Source organism: Cyclopterus lumpus, chromosome 10 (genome assembly GCF_009769545.1).
Source record: "Cyclopterus lumpus isolate fCycLum1 chromosome 10, fCycLum1.pri, whole genome shotgun sequence".
Taxonomy (NCBI): domain Eukaryota; kingdom Metazoa; phylum Chordata; class Actinopteri; order Perciformes; family Cyclopteridae; genus Cyclopterus; species Cyclopterus lumpus.
In genome coordinates this window covers 14,663,433-14,684,028 of record NC_046975.1, presented here as the reverse complement: position 1 = coordinate 14,684,028, position 20,596 = coordinate 14,663,433, and the positions used below count along the sequence as shown (strand labels likewise).

Sequence of the window (20,596 nt, the reverse complement as noted above, 5' to 3'; positions counted from 1 at the left end):
AACACGCACTTCAGCCCGTGCTGCCACGGTAACTGGAACCACGTCAAATGACAGCGTGACCCCAAGTGTTGGCACACGCCTTGTTCTTCGGCCTGCCCTTCCTCTTCTCTTCTTCTTCATTTCCTTTTCCCCTCGGGACCTCCTCCCGTTTCCTCCACTTTTCCTCCATGTTTACTCCTTAACATAGTGTAAATGTACCTCAACCTTTTCCCTGATTCAGTGGTTAATTATTTTCTTCACACCTCCTCCACCATGCCTCTTTCTTATCCTCCGACTCATCCTAATTCCCTCTTTCCCTTTTCAATGCACTCTCCCCCTCCTCATCACTCAGAGGAACAGCAGAGCTCTTCATCAAGCAGACATCAGGTATCTGTCACGGTCCAGGCCAGTCTCGGCGTGATTGATTTTTGGCCCACCTGCGTCTGTCGTAATGACCAGCTGTCAGTTACTTTACTGCCCGCACTGCCTCCCCTCAGTATGTCCTGTCACCGCAGCATCCAGAGGCTAAATCTCCCAGCTCAGACCTACAGTGCATTATCTAGCTTGTCTTCAGATGAGATTTATGTTGGTATACCATAGATCCCGCTTGTCCTCCTTCCAAATCCCTGAGGAGAATGCCATCACGGTGGTTATTTCAGAGAAACAAATGGTTTACATTCTGACTGCAAACACAATATCTCTTTTAAGCTTAAGGTTTCCAATTATTCCCGGGCAAAGACTTTTCTGACAGAAGCTAATAAATGTACATTTGGGCCTGCGAGCGCAACGCTGTGTTTCGATTTCTAAAACAGTTTGGAAGCAGCAGACGATTTTGACTCGAATACAATGGGAACTGGAGAGCTGCCACATAGTGGAGCACAATCAAGACACATCTCCTGTGTGGCAAGCCAATATCATTCCATGTGGTTAATCAGCACATCCTATTGATTAGTTTGAAGAGAAGGAATTTAGAATAGATCCCAAAACAAGATGCCATAACAAGTGAATGTCATGTCCGTGTGTTATTTTCTTGCGATAACGTGCTTTTCCTAAAGCTCAAACTTCTCTTTCCCAGAGACAACACACGGTACGTGGTCTGCTCTTTGATGCATATGTTTCAGCATGCTCGCATGTACCAAACTGATAAAACAAATCCAGACTAAATATATTAGGACACCAATGCTGACTTGATTGGCTGCTGAAGCCAAACAAGCCATTTAAAGTTCAACTTGAGAGTGAAGTTCAATGGATTTTGTTGAAGGCACGAGTTGTACTCCTTCAACTGATCTCAGTGTGATGCCGAGACGTCAGGTGAAGAAAAACATGTCGGCAACAATTTCAAAAGCCCCTTCATGTCCCCTGGTGACCTCCGGACTGAGTACGGATGTAGAAACTGGAAGCCGAGTGAAAGCAGGGGTGCCGTTTCCCCTCGCTGCCCTCACCTGAGCGTCTTTGATCATCTACAGAGACCAGGTGCGACTTCCGGATCTGAAGTAAGAGATACTTTCAAGATCTCACTCACTCTTTCTCTACTTTGTGTCACTGTTTGTCTCCCGTAATCTTTCCTTCACTCTTCTGACATTTCTTCCTTCTCCTTCTCCTTCCCTTGCCCTCTTTCTCTCCATCCACCTGGCAGGGACAACTGAGTGCTCCCGGAGAGCAGGGATGCAGCAGAAGTCTTCTTTGAACAAGAACTTTGGCTGCAAACCTTTCATCTGGTGCACTACCTGGCCAAGACAGGCTGCAAGAAGGCACACGGCAGAGGAAGGAGGAGGCATGAGACAAACGGAGAGGAAGGGAAATGAAATGCGCGGGAAAGAGGAACATGGAAATGAAAACAAAATGAATAAAAACTTGCCTCTCTAGTATTAATGATCTATTTATGCTTTTGCCAGGCTAAAAAAAAAAGATTGCATAAATGAAGATGAGTGAGAAACTGACATCAGAGAGAAAAGATGGAGAGCGGAGAGATGAGAGATGAGAGACGCCGAAGGAGAGCAGAAAGATGAGAGACAGAGAGACCCTTGTGGCTCATGGAGGAGAGCACATTTACAATTAATGCTAATACAGCTAGTTGGGTCGCACATCAAATATGTCCAAGACAGAATGGGTCAATCACTGAAAGTACCTATGCTTGTATACAGGTTGCATTCTTGCTAAATGTACTACTTAGCATAGAGGAACAGCACAGGGTCATAGCCTGGATTATTAAAAATGGCATATGATTTTTTTTTGAATGATTAAACATTTGAATGGGCTCTAAACTTGGTATGCCAAAGCACGATTGCTGTTCATTCAAAGCCTATATACTCAGTGCTGCATGCAACATCACAACTTTGGCAGCGTGACTGTGTGCATTATCCCAGAATGCACTGCTTGGCCTATTGCATCTGCCGCAGAGTGTTCCACCTTGACAGGCAAAGACTGAGCACTTGGAGAGTGTGTGTGATGTTCCTCGACAAAGGGAGGGGCAGAGAGTTAATGTGTGTGCGTGTATTTTTTGAGTGCCTCTGTGTGTACAATGCTTCAGAAACCTCTCTAAATAAACAGGCTGCATGATTCTTTTGGTAAGGCACATAATAACTCAAAAGCCTCCCATTGACAGCTGTTGTCTATAGCCGTGAAGGACTGTGAGTTTGACAAATGGATTCTCTCATAGACGTTTACCAGCGCAGGTTCTGCATGGGAAAATCAGGGAGGAATGATGCAAGGCAGGTCTGTCCTGAGTCCTTAATGTCGTGGAACACAGACAAGGATCATTACCGAGTCAGACCGTGTTGTTCAGGCTGACAACATATTGTTTACCTCAAGACATGGCCAGCTCTCGTGATTGTCTGTATCACACAACAGAAAATGGAAATTCATCTTTTAAGTCAGCAGGCATTTAAAGTGTAATTTGTTCTTGAGAGACCATAATAACAATGACAAAATGCTAGGCCAAAGCCTGTCTTCAATGACCTTTAAATGAGCCTCAATCTAGCCTTCTTTATATTATTTTTCCCTCTCTGTCCCTCCCCCCTTTCTGTATGAAAGACAACCTTGATCAAGTTCATATTAAATATAAATGCTTCACATCAAAGACAAACAGTGTAACCATGGGAATCAAACCCTTTGTTCATAAGAAAAAAATATTATTCTTTAGTCTGTAGGTGTCCAATAAGCCCAAGGTTGACAACCACTAAATGGAAAGTATATCACTGAAAATCAATGTTGCATTAATTAACTCGCATTACGTCTATTATGGGATCCCTACCGATGAGATAAGATAAAACACCTGTGCCACCTGGAAAACCAAAGAGCTGCATCATCCTAATACAGTCATTCTCTATAAGAGTGGTTCTCAATCTTTTTTCAGTGACGTACCCCCTGTCGAAATATTTTTTCAACTAGCGTAAAGACTTTTTGGATAAAAAAATAAATAAATGTATTACACAGTGCTGGGCCACCAGTGTCTGATTTGATATATAGAATATATTAAATTCAGTTTATGAACTTACACTTATATTGTATTGAATATTTATTAAATGACTGTTTTTAAAGGATTTTTTAATTGATGCTAATTTTAAATATATATATTTCACGTACCCCCTGGAGTGCCTTCACGTACCCCTATTTGAGAACCACTGCTCTATATTAACAATGTTTTAACTAATTTTTGCAAAAAAGACGATATATAAAAAAATTATATATATATATAGATACATATATATTTATACATCATCACTAAGGTAAAGTCGAACTCCAATCCATTTCAAGCTATTTGTTACCATCACTGAGGCGTAAATAACTTCAACAATTGTTTTTGTGAGAGAAATACACATCCACTCAACCTGTGTATAATAAAATCAAAAAGCTTTTTCCACACAAACACAGATAGCTTCAAGAGCGTGGTACTCATCAGCTAGAGGAGGTTATGTGGCTCTTAACAGGAGGAAATGCACTGGGAAAATCCAGTCGAGCGATCTTAGAAGACAAGAGGCTGAGGTGAAGGGGGGGTGGGGGCTCTACAGTCCAACAAGTGCATTATGTTTCCACTCAGTGGGGGCCGAGACGACAGCCAGGCTCCAAGCGAGGCGAGGTGGCAGTTTAACAAAGCAACCCCTTTTAGACATGAATGAACGTGTCCACTGCTAATCCAGTCATTCAAGTCCTTGTGGTTCTCAGTAGGTCTCGGTGCTTTACATGTGCTCAAAACATTGAGGCTTTGAGTCATAATCGCGACCTTGTTATATCCTCCCTCTTCTTTCATCCCTCCCATCTTCTACCTCAACTCACCCACTATGTTCTCATCATTTTACATATTGCTTCCTATCTGATACACTTCATTTATACTTTATACGAATATGATGAAAAAAGAGGATAGATCACCAGCTGACAAAAGTGCCCTCTCATACTGTAAAGCTTTAAAATTAAGTTGAGGCAGCGTTTCTTCAAGACGCTCAAAAGAAATATAGAAGCGTAAGCATGGACATAAATTCATAAATAGGTATTGGTCCACAGGCTCCTACACTCGGCTGGAATGCTCGTGAGGTGCTGATAGAGATGGAAGTTGGGGTTGGAGAGGGAGAATCATGGGGAAGGATCCTGCAGAGTGGAGTTAAAAATAGAGCATGAAGTGGAGGAAGAGGAGGGGGGAGGGAACGTACCTGTGGGCTCGGAGGCAGCCTAGTTAGCAATGAGCAGCACCACTGTGGACGACGCTGGGCTGGAGAGGGAGACAGAGAGAGATGGTGAGACAGAGATACACAGAGGGAGGGAGATAAGGGGAAGGGCTGGGGGGAGGAGGATGAGAAAACAAGTCAGATTAGCATGAAACCACATGTTCGAGTTGAAAACAGACAATTATTTCACAGTAGGCTGCGGATGGCAGGAATGACAAGCAGTAAATAGTCTGTGGCAGACCCACATGCTGAACTCATGCCTCCCAAACACACACTGGTGTTCTATTGTAGGTGCTCGAGGTGAGGTTTCATAAGGAATCCTTCCAGCAAAAGAACTATGCAGTCATATGTAATTATGTCACGTCATGTTGCCTACTATCTAAGAACTGGTCATTCATAAATAAGGTCTCCCTCCTACTCCTGAGGCTTTTTCTGTTCACATTTCCTTTGTCAGTTAATCCAGGTTCTGGCTACACTGACGCCGTAGTTTACTCTGCATATTTATCTTTAGACATTGTAACCGCATATTGCACGTCTGGTTTCAACACAAGGGAAAACTACCATTTAAAAACAGAAAGTAATCGACTGTTCTTATAAAGCAAACAATTCAGAAATTGATTAAAAAAAATTAAAAGAAGTCATTTGCATACAATAAAACAATCAACAACAAAATAATGTGTTTACAACCATGAAGAGATTTGATCACCATTTCTGACTTTATAGAATGCCTCAGATTTTATATCAGCAATCTGGCCTCCAGAGAGGCGACAGTTAAATATTGACACCAGCAGGCAACCAAACAAAGGCAACAGCATGCAGTCAACACAGAAGAAGTCCCACTACGGACAATCAGTGCTTTTTTTGTCAGCATGAAATAGTCGGAGAAAACAGGACACAGAGACCATCATTTCGATCCTAATAAGCAATTGTTCTCAACCTGTTCAGGAGGGATTCTAGTGAGCAGAGAGGGAGACTTTGTAGAAAATACCTCCAGACTCTGAAGCTTCATCCATGAATCCTGGGGATTTTGTGGTATTCAGTAAACAGTAAACACTAAGACAGCGTTATTATGTTTTCATATTTTGATCATGTGGAATGTTCTACGTGAATACAGATAAAAACATAAAGGAAATATGATGATATTTGTGTGATCACTTGTCTCATTTTTTAATTAGGTTTATTTGCTGCACTCTGAATAATGAATTATGTTTATAAATCACTTTGTAAGCATCCATTAATGTTCAATACAGCTCATTATTTAGCATATTAAAACTAACTCGCATGAGTTGTGCGAACAAAACCCTGGTTAATTATGAACGACGTCGCTGCTTGCTGACAATCTCTCCCCCCGTCGCCCACTGTGTGTTAATCACTGATGTGCATCGATGTGACACTAGGAACCATTATGATTGCCCAATAAGAGACAAGAAGAAGAAAACAGGCCTGTCAGTGGATGACAAAATGGTGCAACAAGTTTTTATCTTCTCTGGATTCCAAGTAAGTAAGTAGTCTCTTCGTCACATAGAAAAGAGACGACGACAAAGAGAGGCAAATCCTATACATTCTGACAAATACATTTAAACATACAGTATAAAGCAAACAGGAATAATTTCTTGAAAAAATATACATATATTTAATTTTGTTTCTACACTTCGGAATAAAGATAATTCTTCAAAATAGTTTAGATTGACACTGCACTCGGTCTGGAAGTGTCAGTTCATGACTAATGTAAATTTGAGATTTGTGTCTATGCCAGCTCACAACTATCTGCTACATAATGACCACTGATTATGTTTTTTTTTTCAGTGATCATATCAATTAGCAGTTGTATACAGATAATCACCCAACAAATCCTACAGCCTTGCACACATGACATGAATTAGAAGAATAGGCTACAATATGTCTTTCTACTCAGGTGCAGGTGCAGTATACAGTACACGGTAAAAAAACATACCCACAAACCCATCACAGTCATTCTCGAGTAGCGTATAAAGATATGTAGAAACGTACTTACTACAAAAGATGAAAGGTTGACAGCAAGCACGTTTAATAAAACCAGCATTTTCTAATTTGTTTAAAGATTGCCATCACTGACCTGTCATATCTGGACTTTGGTTAAATGGTTTGATTCTGGGGCAGGAAACACATATTTATGAGAAAAAACTCTACTCTACAATCTATATGGTAATTTAAATCATTATCATAACGTAACTCCTGGAATGCATTTCTGATTGATGACTTCCATCCATCCACTTCCTGCTGTTTATCTGGGGCAGGGTCGCCATGGCAGCAGACTAATCAAAGTAGTCCAGACGTTATGGCCAACCCTGACATGGAACTTGTGATGGAGGGGTCTTTCTTGGCCAGATTATTGCGAATGGGCACGAGCATGTTGGATGTTTCCATTCACACACCCTTCACGGTCGAACAATGCGGATACACCGTCCCTGTCTTATACACAACTCTCTCCTCCATTGTTGTTGCAGCTGACGGGGAACCAGCAAGCAGGTCATCCAGCTCCATATTCCACTCGTCTGCATGCATATGGTTAAGATGCTGGAATCAATTATCGAGAAGCAGCTTTTAGTTGCAATAAACTTTAGACAAACTTTACAGAGGACAGTGTTTTGCTCGAGGTTGCTGCCATGTGTATTTTCTGTGTCTGAAGAGAACTTGCACGTTTACTATGAACTACCCGAGCACAGGCAAGCAGTGGCAGTTCCATATTGTAATTACCAGAATTTTTGTGAAAATCAACTATTTAATTATGAATTTGGAGTAATTTATGAGATCGATTTATCAGCCAGACATTTCTTTTCCCAACGTCTTTCAGTTCCTTAAGCCAGATGAGATTTACAATTCCTTCAGCATGTTCTGGGTCTAACCCGGGTTCTAGAAAAACCTCCAAAAGGCTCCCAGGAGGCATCCTGATCAGAGGCCCAAACCACCTCAACTGCCTAGTGTGTGCTGGAGGTCACCATTTGATAAAGCCAAAAATAACCACATCATCTGCAAAGAGCATAGAGGTGATTCTAAGGTTCTCAAAGCAGACTCTCTGAACCTTAAGATCTTATCCATGAAGACCACAAAGAGAATCTGTGACAAGAGACAACAGTGCTGAAGCTCAACACTCACTAAAAAGAAACTCGATTCATGCTGAGAAAACAGGCACAGCTCTCTCTCCGGTTATATAAGGACCGAAAGGCTCGCCTCGATAACCAAGCCCAGTATTCTTGCAGCAATCCCAACAAGGCATCCCTACAACACGACACACACCGCATGGATTGTTTGAAACAACAATTTAAAAAGGGAATGTCTCCTTTCAGCTTTAAAATGTTTTTACAAAAGGAAACACTTTGATCTGAGTGGAACATTTGGATCCTCTGAATAGAAACAGGTGTGGCAGTGAAAACCAGGGGTCAGCACATTCATACATTAATAGGGCTGGTGATTCCCGAGAGGTCCCTTTGACTTAAAAGGACTTTAAAAAGGACTAAAAAACATGTTTGCCATCAACCTGTGAACAGCATAACAACAACGCTGTCTCACTTGGTGCTTTTCAGCCCACTTTAGTTTTAAGCTACTACAAAATTATATTTCCAGCCCACAATTCTCTAGCTGTGGGAGTCGGAAAATGAAGATAGTCAGGAGGACACCAAGGGAAAAATATCCAACGTGTGAATATAAATAACTGAGATATTCTCTCCCTCTCACAGGTCCTACACATGCTCTGGTAATAGGTAGACAATGATTTCACTTTGATGAGAACCCTGTTAGAATCCAGACATCGCAGTTCGGCTCGTTGAAATATTTATTTCTGTCACAGACGAAAGTGGATGAATGGGATAATTGGGAGCATAGCATGAAGCAAAAAGTAAAGGGATTCATGTGGTTAAAAGCTCAGATGTAATAATTCAGTCGACAAAAATAATGTCCCTTTTCTTCATCTTGTTTGGTGCCTTTTGCCCAAAGGTTATACTTGAAATTCTTCACTTACAGCCCGGCAGAGGCACTGCTTCAAAAGTACAACTCTTAATTGGTGTTTTTTTTCACTTAAGCCAGTAATTATTGTGAAAAAATAAAGCTAATCTTGTGTGAGCAACATGTGCTGAGCAGCAACAAGCCTTTGATGTAGATAAAAGGCCTTTCTGACCAAAGTCTGGTTTGGCAAAAAGATAAGACTTTAGCATAATGTTTCAAGAGTGTTTGCGAATGAGTTATCTCTGACCCTGATACTGTGTGCATGTCAACATTTTATTAAGTCAAGTCAGGTTTATTCATAGATTCCATCGTTAAAGTATGTCTTTAAGGATTAAGGGCAAGCCTTGCTCTATTTACAGAGACTAGTCAACAAACATGTTATAGCTCTGACTGAGTGATATATTTTTCATTTTTATCTTAACTAATTAAAAAAAAGAGTCAGCTGGGCATTCTTGTCCTTCTCCAGTCCCCACAACCACAGTTTCCTGCTGGTGGCCACTGGGATCCGCCCAATACAACCACAATCCTCAACTGTTGGCTCCTCAGCAGCAGCACACACATTGCACAAATTCACCTTGACATAAGCTGTCCTTCACTTTTCAAAACCACATTCTTCTAGCTGCTGTCTGGTCACAATCTCCCTAAATACTTGATAAATACAATTAGATATTCCATCAACAACCTTTCTGTCGCGACCAAATTAAAATGGCATACTTTTCTATATTGTTAGGCACAGATAAATGTGGTGCAGGCTAAAGAGTTCTGAACACCGCTGACACAGTTTAGCTCAAATAAAATGCAAAGGACAAGAGGGATGACAAGTTCACTATATTCAATTATCCGGCCCCAACAGAGGCTGCCACTGTGCTCAGTCAACTCAACCTATTGGTAAATTAACTGTCAAGGCTTTGACGGAACAGAACAGACCAAAATCTGTAAACACTATCAATATTCCTCAAGATAAGCCCTTCACAAATGATTAATATCAGATCATGCTGGTGTCACACAAATCACATGAAACCAATTTGCCACCTCTTTGTTTTGGATGACTCGAACGCTAGAAATCGTTTTGGTGGTAACTTTCTGTGAAACAGAACTTCTTGGGGTTTCATGAGACAGGGCGTTGGTTGCCTCTTCCAGAATTAGCTCAGCACACACATGTCTATGCTCATTATCAGCTTCACCACAACACACAGGAGCCACACAGTATCGCCAGGGAAACTCACACATCCTCGCCTCCCGTTTCCTGGTATGACCTCACTCACAGCAGAATACAGACATTGTACGTCAACCATCAGCATTTTTTTTCCCAGCGTGAGAAAAGCAGGTCTTTTTTTTAAACCCCATTAAACTGTTTTTGAGTTTAATCTGGCCTGTTTACAAAATAAATGACCAACGCTACAATGGAATATTACGTTTTCATGCATTTTAAGAGTTTTGCTCATTTACTGCATTCACTTACTGTTTTATATTATTACACAAATACTATCTACAAATAGCAGCTAGAATTGTCCTATTTCTCCCTGCTGGCATGAGTATATTTGTACTGACATTAGGTGGGCCCCAATTTAAGCACAGGACAAAATGTTTATTTTGGAGAGATTACGCTTCGATGCAAATACAAGACACTAACAATGTTCTATTATACAAGATAACACGAGTAATGTTGTGAAATCAGATTGGTGGGTTGTTCACACTGATGATTTACTTTTCCACACTGAATTCCAAGCTTCCAGAGAAAAACCACATATAAATTATACTTACGGCGCTGTAGAAACACCCATGCTGATGATCAGCACCTCACACTGTGCACTTTTCAAATGTGGCAGCGTACGTTTGAGTGAGCAGTGACACACAGCACTTCAATATTACATGTGCACTAAATGAAATTACAAGTTTAGCATTGTGAAATTAATGAGAGGGACTCAGTGACTTAATGAACATGGACTGGGGTGTGCACTGTGCTTCCTCACCAAGCTTCTCTGTAATGGGGCGCCAGCTTCGGCCGGGTCTCAGTCCCTATGCAGACTGTTCACTTAGGCTGAACCTCTCACCTAATGACTGTCAACTTCTCTCCGCAGTCGGATGCACTTTTAATTATCAGCTCCAAGGCTCTCCGTAGCATCTGTACTCTGCCTTTTAACTAAGAACCTCCAACTTTACAGAGTTGGCTCAAAATCTGATAGCATTGCTGAATTCCACCACGCAGCAGCAGCACTGCAGTAACCCTTTCATGGTAGTGCTGTCTTTAGCTGGGCTGCTACACCAATAACCTGCACAGCTGCTGAGCTGGTTTTTGTTTCATGAGCAGCAGATGCGCTAACAAAGACAACAACACTGACGTATGACAAGCAACGACAACCGTGATCTAATTTGGTGGAGGATTATTCCCATTTTAGGCTTCGATATACACCGTTTTAATACTGATCCTCCTTATATTTCGTAAGATCTCATATTTTCTATTCTGTCTTGAAACAGTATGACCTTGGGGAGTCAGTTGGGTGAGCATCTTCAATGCAAAATGTGTTCTACAAATCATGAATTCTTTCAGCGTCAGCGCCACCGATTCTCTTACTGCATGAGCACAAGTCCTACTCTACCTTCGCTACAATGAGATAATAATACATGTGACAGATCTCATCAGTATCTGATGCGTCTGTCATGTGGAGAGGACTTCCTTGGAACAAACAGAAGCCCAACTAGGCTGAACCAACTGTTGTTTTTAACCTACCACATAATGTGCATATTCTGCATATTTTGGTGCTTCACCCAAACAACAATGGCGAGCAGCTGTTCCTCTCTACCTGCCTGGTGAGACTCTCACAGGGGCTTCATTATCGCAGAGCATATTTTCTTCCATCAGCTTTTGAATTAAGCATCAGTGCTTCTCCAATGAGTCTAATTTCACAAAAAGTAAATTCTTCGGTAACAATATTATAAATGAATATTCTTGAGGAATATCACATAAGGATAGATTGTCATGTTTCTTATTGTTGTATTAGATGTATTAATGTTGTGTAAATGCAGCCCGGTGTGCTATTTTACATTGTTTGTGGTGGGTTCCACCTTGTGCAATATAGAAAACACAGAAATCTGGCGCACTGGCTGCTAACTGTTTGTTACTATGGCTGTACTTTGTTGGTAGAGGTTGATTATTTTGAGTATTTATTTGTGTCTCTTTGGCAAAATATAAGTTGTATTGACATGATATTGGATATTGTAAAAACTAAAACACTTTTACCAAACACAACTTTAATAATTGGGTCAGTGTTATTCTGGATATATGAACAGCATGGTTAAAAACTGGCAGTGCAACAAGCAGATAATGTTGCTGGATCAGCCGTTGTTTTATTTAGAAGGTAACGCAGCTGGATCGGCATCTTTGAGCCACTTCCTCTGCCACTGTCGGATAATCATTAAGACAGAGCTCAGCCAGTCAGACAGCAGTCACTGCTGAGCAGCCTTGTTAGTCTCTTTTAAATCGAATCTCCCTCAAAAGAAAGGCCAGCGGCTCATCTTCCAACTGCTGGATTATCTTTTGAAATAAACACTGTGATTATTGTTGCAAAACTAATGAAGTTCAAGTTCAAGTGATGCAACAAGAAATGGTTCTTCACCTCATAAACAGGTTTCACAGAGCTCTAGGTACCACGTCACCATACGAACCAAAACACAGCATTCAGGATTAAACACTTTTACTTTACAATGCAATATTAACTTTAAGTGTAGTGTAAAATGGTTGATTGTTTATTTCCTCAGTAAGGAGACAAACTGCGCTAGTGAACGGTGTCTCATCACAGATGAAAGCATAGCCTGAAAACAACATGCTAACACTGACTCGGTCCTATTCCATTATTAATAAGCTTCTTATTTGTAAAGAACATCTAACACTATTAGCCTTCTTTACTTTTTTGATGTGCAAACCAGACTTTGTGCAGCAAAATAAATGGCCAGTTTCTCATCTTCTGTAAAAACAAAAATTAAAAAAACTCCAATGTGTGAGTCTGCTTCTAAGAAAATAGCACAGCACTTAAAAAAAAAAAGAAAGAAGAGAGAGAAAACATGGATTAGTGATCCATCATCACATTGAGTCATATCGGGGTCAAGATGACTTCTGGGATGGACAGATGTCTAATATTAGTGAGAGATGAGGAGTAAGTATAAGAGGATGGAAATGTGCTCTAAGGGAAACTTAACAGACAGTAAAAGAAACCGATTTGAACTGTATGAGCCAACATCAAACACACCACCAGGAGGAGAAGATTGCTGAGTGGGAGTCATCTTGTTCCTTCTGCAGAGCTTCCTGCTCCTGTTTTGCTCTGTTCTCGCTCTACTGTCTTCCTCTGCGCCATCTAAATATTTTATATGTAGCCTGATGTTGTGTTAGGGATGTGTCCCATTCTTTGATCAAGCAGACTGTCATTGATTTGTTACTGGAGCAGAGAAAGGCATCGACTGTTTCATCACATAGGAAGAAGCAATGAAGACGGGCTCACTGAACAAAGGCAAATCAATAAATAATGCATCATCGGCTTGTCTTCAGCTGTTTTATTAATCATTAAAAAGGCCCAATACAGTGCACTACCACCAGTACATACTGTTGCCGCCAGTTAAACGAATGCTGCTCAGTCTCAAACCAACTTCAAAGTTGTGTTGCTGTAAATAGGTTTGTGTCTGTTTTTTGTTTATTGCGTACGGTACGTTTACTGTAAAGCAATAAGTACATAATGCTTCAACCAACCTGCCAAAATAAAGTGGCAGATATTCCACACGATGAGGTGGACGGCTCAAACAGACACAGGACTTTAGTTCAGGGATCGCTGTTCGTGTCCCATGCAAAACTAATTGTAAAGTTGACATGAGTTCCCGTGAGTTGTTAGTGTTAGTGTGTCGTCAGTCAGTCAAGTTAACATCAACCACGCTCTTTTCCTCGACCTCAATGGGTTCTGTTGCCTACATTTTGAATGTCCCTATGTATGCATTGTAATATTGACCCGCCGTCACTGACACGTGCTAAACTGGCATTAGATGGGGAGGCTTGGTGTCATAATCTGAAGCTTAGTTCCACTGACCATGCTGCGTTATTTGATGCACTGGTGTGAGAATGAGTTATATTGTATATTGTTCATCTCGAAAGTGCTCTTAGAAATGCTAGAATTCAAAACAGCAAATACAGCAGTAATTACAGAATAGCAGTTTTCTGAGCCAGGGACGATAAGCTGTACACTACAAAATCATATCAGCTCTTGTTGCATGACTGAGCCAAAATCCACTGTCGCTCTGGCTTTGATGTTCAAACTCTGGTCCTGCACAGCCATGTAAAGGTGTCCTAAAAAACGGGAACAAAAATCTGCGAGGAAGAGAAAATGTTGCTGCTGCCATAATCCTATGGGTAATCGTTTACATTTGATCACCACGCATGAATATGAATGCTGTTCTGCGTGTCCTTGAAGAATCCCCCCAATTTAAAAGTTACTCGCTAGGGCAGGGGCACGGATGCAAAGATTTTCTGCACTTCTTCAGGAACACGACAACTATTCACAGTGGCACACGTGGCACAAATCTAATTCACTCAGCGTGGTGTTGCAAAAACCGCACAAGGGAGACAAATAAACGAGAGATGAAAAAGAGAGATGAAAACGGGAGGGCGCTGGGGTGCAGAACAATGCCAAGGAGAAGATTGCAGGTGGCTGGCTTTGTGGAGGGGTGCTTGAGCATGTTTTCAGGCTCATTTCAGTGTAATGTTCTCCTTTTAATCATGGGCACGCACGCAGCATGTGAAGGGTCACAATAAGGCGTGCAGCCTTGTGATGGATGGATGGAAGGAAGGCCGAAAAGTGCCGACAAGTAGGCAGAAAGACAATGTGACGTGATTGTGGAAAGGCTACCGTGTATCACCGGTACAAGGAAAGAGAGAAGCAGCGTGTTCCCTGAAGCACCCTGCAGACAGTGATACACGTCTCAAGGCTTCTAAGTAGGGAACGCAACTTGAACTTCTGCACCAGATTGAAAAGTAATGTTCTTTTATATTAGCTGTAATGATTGTTTTGGGGTTCATTAACATGAATTCAAAACTAGTTAAAATGTCTGCCATGGCTTTGATAAAGAGGATTCTGGAGTACCAAATACCAAAGAGCGCATCAAAATTATAATAGAAAAAAAATACAGGAGAAAAAAAAAGGGTGGCATTCAGTAAAAGGACAGCAAAATAGAAAAGTGGTGGCCTTCAAAAAGGAGCTTAAATTGTGGGGAGAAGCTATTTTTAACTACTGTCCTATTTCGTTAAATGTGTTACCACAAATTCATTTGAAATTGGCCCAGTAGAGTTGGGATGCCAGCAGGGTAGTGTTAAGTTAGATAAAAAGTGTAAAGATTAAATCCTCCCTATATTCTTTCAGATTTTTACTGCAATTCCAGGTTCAGTCTAGATGTCAGAACATGAACGTGTCTCTCAAGAGGGGAGATTACATTTTTTTTGTGAAGTCCCTGAGAGGTAAGGCCCCGAGTTGTTCTATTAACAATAGATGGAGACCGATTTTTTCAGGGCATTGTGGAGGAGCAACAAATTATTCTCCCGAACATTTGAACTGGATGTACGCTTCTACGTCAAGGTCTATAAAGGTCTGACCAAAGATGTTTCCAGCCGAGGAACTAATAATAATAATTGGTTACACTTTTCAAACGTGAATATTCACAGTTTTTCTGACAGTTCAACAGATGTGTTGAAGGGGGGGGGGGCTGTGACCTCTGTAGCTCTTTTTGAAGGCTGTGTTCCTTAATACAGTGGAAGAGTAACTGTACATTGATGTGTAAACATTTGGCCACCTCCGCTGTCCATGAATGTATTCATGCTGCTGTCGCACAACATGTCATCTCATTAGTGCCGCCTCACAAAGGAGATAACAGCGCACATTCTGACACAGCAAGCCCTATTAAACCCGTCGGCACATCGACCCTGAAAACGGAGTTCCTGAAAATCTTCAATCTAAAGCTCTGTTTTCAGTGACCTAAAAAGCAGTTTGGGTGTGGACTAAAGCCCGAAATGCATAGTAAAAAATAAGAAAGAAATGCCTGTGTACGTGTGGACAAGGCCTTCGTCTTCTATGAAAGTGAACTGAATTTCTTTGAGCTATCAAAAGGTGCTCCAGCACTTAAAGACATCATCTTGGGCTTTACTAAACTTTTACTAATTTCAGACATTAAAAATTGTCAGATTAATCGTTTAGTTACAGTGCATGACAGTGTAGCTACAAGTCAAGGCCATTTTATTTACACTTGTTCACAACTGCCGCATGAAACTGTATGAAATGTCTAACGCACACACCGTGAGGGGGGATCTGGGAATGGACGTGACAGTACATATGTTACATTGAGTGAAAAACAAACTCAGGCTGCTCCCATGTGGAGAGGTTAGTGTCCTTAGGATTGCGCTAGTGATTTCAACAAAGGCATATCAAAGTGGCCTGGAAGTATGTGAGAGAGTATCTACTGAGTGGGGAGAGAATGAATACAGTTTCAACTGACGTGTCAGGAGCGAGGTGCAAAAGAAATCTCCCCTTTGGGACATGCGGCAAATGACCTGCAACGACTTCACACATATGCTGTCGGTTCATAACGTGGGATATAACACGATTGTATGCCCGACACCAGAAACACGAGACTCACAAGTCACGCCAGTACCTGGTTCCCATGAGTCAAACCAGGGACAAAAAGGCCCCGAGCGAATCTGTCACAATGCAACCCATTACCCACCCAGTCGCATTTTTGATGTATGAGCTTCAAAAGAGTGGAGCATGAAACGGGTTCTTTGTGCAGAACAAAGTTGCACAGAGAGCAGTGGCATATTATCTGGTGGGCATTCCCCTTGAGTCAGGGGATGCGACACATGCACGCGACAGACACACACAAACGCACAGAGATGGACAAAAAGACGCCGGCACACAGGGCCCATTCAATTGGATGTATGCATGAGTTTCTCTACACTTCAAGTGTAATGTCCTCTCACACACATGCACACACACACACACATTTTCTCTTCCCTCCATCCTCGAGTGGCAGAATATGGCCTTTGTTCACGATCTTTGGGGGAGAGTCCGGGAGCTACGCTGCTGGGGCTCTGGGAACGGACATGAATAAATGGACTGTCCTTCATTGCAGCATGAGGGGAGCAGCCAAACACCCCAAGCAGGAGATCTGACATCCATTATCAAAGGGCCTTTTGAAAAAGGCCCTTCGATACAACTATCGCACATTTAAAGTGATAGCGACTCGCACCCATGTCCCAGCCCACATGTATTTGCACACGCATGGGGTGAACCCAACACACACACACACACACACACACACACACACACACACACACACACACACACACACTCCTCTTTGTATCAGAGCCAACAAGAAAAAAGTCTCTTCTGTCCATCTAATTTCACAGCAAACCAAATGGACAGTGCTTGAGAACTACAATATGGAAATATATTGAAAAGGGTCTTTCAGAACAGCAAATTAATATTTGATTCAAACGCTGTCGCTTTTTAGAAAGTGCTATCTTGTGTGCCGAACAATGAATATATCACTAGAACCGTCTGCCCACTTTGAGTTAAATGCTTAAAGTAAAAGACTGAATTGTGTGTAGGCTACAAAATGGATAAAAGACTATAAGAACATTCAATTCCCCAGAAGGGCCTTTTTTTCCCACAGCAGTGGCTCAGAGTGGGCTGTTAATCTTAACATGCCAATGTGGCTGACTAGCATGTTGGAAATGTACCTCCCCATTAGCGCTGATGTGTCTCGGTGTCACAGAGCCTCGCCAGGCATCCTCGTCACGCAATGGGACAGTTAAGCTCCCCTGCAGATGCAATGTTGTGTCTTCCTTCAGGTTACAGCCGTTTCAGGTGGATGAAACGGTGCCTCTAGGCCGCCATAAACTGCAATGAAGAGTACCAGACAATAACTTGGCTGCACGACACAAATAGCTTGTTAGTTCTAATTTAAAGCTCAAATTGGAAGCAGTACATAAACAAAAAGGACTTTAATCAAATTAATATTCCTCTTTACTTACAATTGGATTAATACAGTACAAAAATAAAATAAATCATAGCTCTAATTACTATGACTTTATAAACTACTAGCTGGGGTTACCTGATGGAGTGTAATTCAAATACCCATCGCCACGAATGGTCTAATTACTATTTATGTCCATAGCTCCATCTCAAAAGGCAGAATGATTGGATCACAGGGTCTAATCTTTGTTCTCTAGTGTCTGGATTTGGGAGAGATTTGTTAGTGATCACAACTATTGATCGGACTGTCCTCAAACATCGCAAGCACAGCGTGAATACTAAAAGCTGAATCAGGTAAAACAGCACTTTGTGATTGATGCCATAAACATTTGAAACCTTTGACAATATTTGACAGTTTAAAAGGACTTGGGCATCGGCCAACATGCACTCTACCTTCCTACCTACATTTGTTTGCCTTGCTTTGGGTGAATATAAAGACAGGGTCGAGTCGTTGTTGCTGTCGTTTGCTTTTTAAATTCACTTTTAGAGTTTTCATTAGCCACATCTAATCGGAGGCTTTTCTATTAAGGGGGTTTGAATAATGTGTTTGCGTTAAAAATCTCACCTGAAGCCTGACATTAGGTGCTATTTCCATTAGAAAAATGAGAAGGTGCTGTGTTTTTGTCTTAAGGCCTTTTCCTTTTCTTAACTCCAAGACACCTTAAAGAGTGCAGCTGCCTCCAGCACACAGACTCATGGCCGTCTGTATGAGACTTTTAAATCACTTCCCCAACAAGCCTCTATGTGGCCAATCGGAGCACAGGGGTCCTTGTTGTGTCCATTACAGAGTGGAGAAGCTGCCTTTTGGTTTGTGCTTCAGTTCTAGTGGCCTTGTTGTGGGTGTCATCAGCTCTCACACACACACACACACACACACACACACACACACACACACTCACACACACACACACAGACAACTCTCTCGACTATGGAGTGCTCTAATTAGCGTGGATAAACATTAGAGTTGATAACAGTGTGCTTGTGTAAAGATAACTTAGCTTCCTCAGCGATTGATTTGTTAGCTCTGTTTGTGAAAAGGTCACAGGTCGGCAAAACAGACCGAAGTACTGCACAAGCAGGATGGATGACCAGTTTTCTGTACAACCAGTTCTATGTAAACCATTGAGCCGTATGTTGTTGCCAGTTCTCAGCGATAGCACACTTCCTACTGCAGGTAAACACCGCTCTGTAACATGAGAAGACATGCTCCTCATCCAGATGTTCAGACCAGCAACACAAGTCTTTCAAAAGAAATCCACTGACTAGAGTGAGACAAAAAACAACTAATTGTTTCTACCAGAATATTAAAAGAAATATCATTTGAATATGACAGGAACACATTGTGTGTGTGCGTGGGTCAATTTGTATGCAATCAAATCTTAAAAATATTACATCAGCCAACCAAATATGCACTTTTTATAATTCCAGCACAATTGCTCATCTGATCGATTTTTTGAGCATTTTGCACAAAGAAATGAAATAGAGCATTTTTTTTCCTGACATTGATTCTCAGAACGCTTTCAGCTGCATCGCGGCACGGCCTGCTAGATTGCTTTGATTATTACTGGGGATCCATATGGCAGAGAGGAGAGGAGGGAAAGAAAAGAGGAAACAGAAGAGCAGAGAGGGGCAAAGAATGAGGAAAGTACTGGGGATGAAAGTTAGATTTATATGTAAAAGAGGAGAAGAAAACACAGGAGAGACAGAAATACATGGAGAGTAAATGCGATTAGATGTGGAGAGGAGAGGAGAGAGCATCCCCTCTGTGTGGATGGGAAGGCTAATCCCCAAACATGGAACAGATTAAGTGCATGATACAAAATGCATGTTTATGAGGCACAGCCCTCAGCTGAGGAACAATCTGCCTCGAGGGATGGGGCGAAATCTCTAATTTCCCTCTTTACATGACACAACTAAAGTCCTGTTTGTCATTGTGCACATATGAGTGGAAGAGAGAGGCTGAGAAGATTTCCCTAGGATTGTATATCCATAGTGCCATCTAGTGTCTCCAGGAAACACACACACCCAAACACATGAGATTCCTGCTGTGATTATGCCAAGCACAGCAGACCGTCTTTCATGTAAAGCCTTTTCATCTCACATACTACAGAAGCTGACATTAAATAAAGCCATTTGAAAGTATTTGTTTCCGTGTTACTGAACAACAACTCGAGGGCTGACTCATGAAGTATGGAACAATTGTACACATTATATTCTCAAGTGCCACTTCAGTGTGTACACACACCAAATAAATTAGACAGAATCGAGTTTCAAATTAAAGGAGCAGGTGTAATGCCTTTACAGCATATTAGTAAAATGATGCATAACATAATCATTTATGAAAAAAAGCATACTAATGTCAATAATCACATTTTGCTATTTGATCTGTGTGATAATTCAACTGATAATTTATTCCAATTAGTTATGGGCATCGTTTACATTTTTTACAGCTGTCTTCATTAAATGGAAAATGTGTACAACATCTCACATTAGTTGATACATTTGTACTTAATCTCATTCAACATAAAGCTATAACAAGAGTTAAGAGAAGAAAATGTGAATAATTTGATGAACCAGATGTATGTTGGATGATTAAATTAACCAGCATTAGAGAGCATATACATATATCCAGTTTACTTCAATGTCCGTGTGTAAAAAAATGAAAAGTAGCAAAAACTCATAAACTTCATAAAGCACCTTAATAATAGCAACAACAAAAAGTAAAAGGGGAATAAAACATCATGAGACTGAGGAAAGATGTATTGCTACACGAGAGACCAAGAAAAATCCATTTCAATTACATCTGGACATGGTACTGTCAGATACTGCTAATAATTCAACTATTTTTGTCACCGTGACGGGAATGTTCCCGTCAACCTACATTTCAGAGCCACGTGTCAAAAACAGAACACT

General features: G+C 41.2%; 1 protein-coding gene across 1 annotated transcript in view; it reads right to left on the bottom strand.

The window, feature by feature from the left end:
• mid2 (midline 2) overlaps window positions 1-20,596 on the bottom strand; it is a 129,650-nt gene that overhangs the window by 93,806 nt on the left and 15,248 nt on the right. Inside the window, exon 2 of the mRNA XM_034544237.1 lies at window positions 4,626-4,684. The gene's annotated coding sequence lies outside the window, so the exon portion shown is untranslated. The remainder of the gene's footprint in view (window positions 1-4,625; window positions 4,685-20,596) is intronic.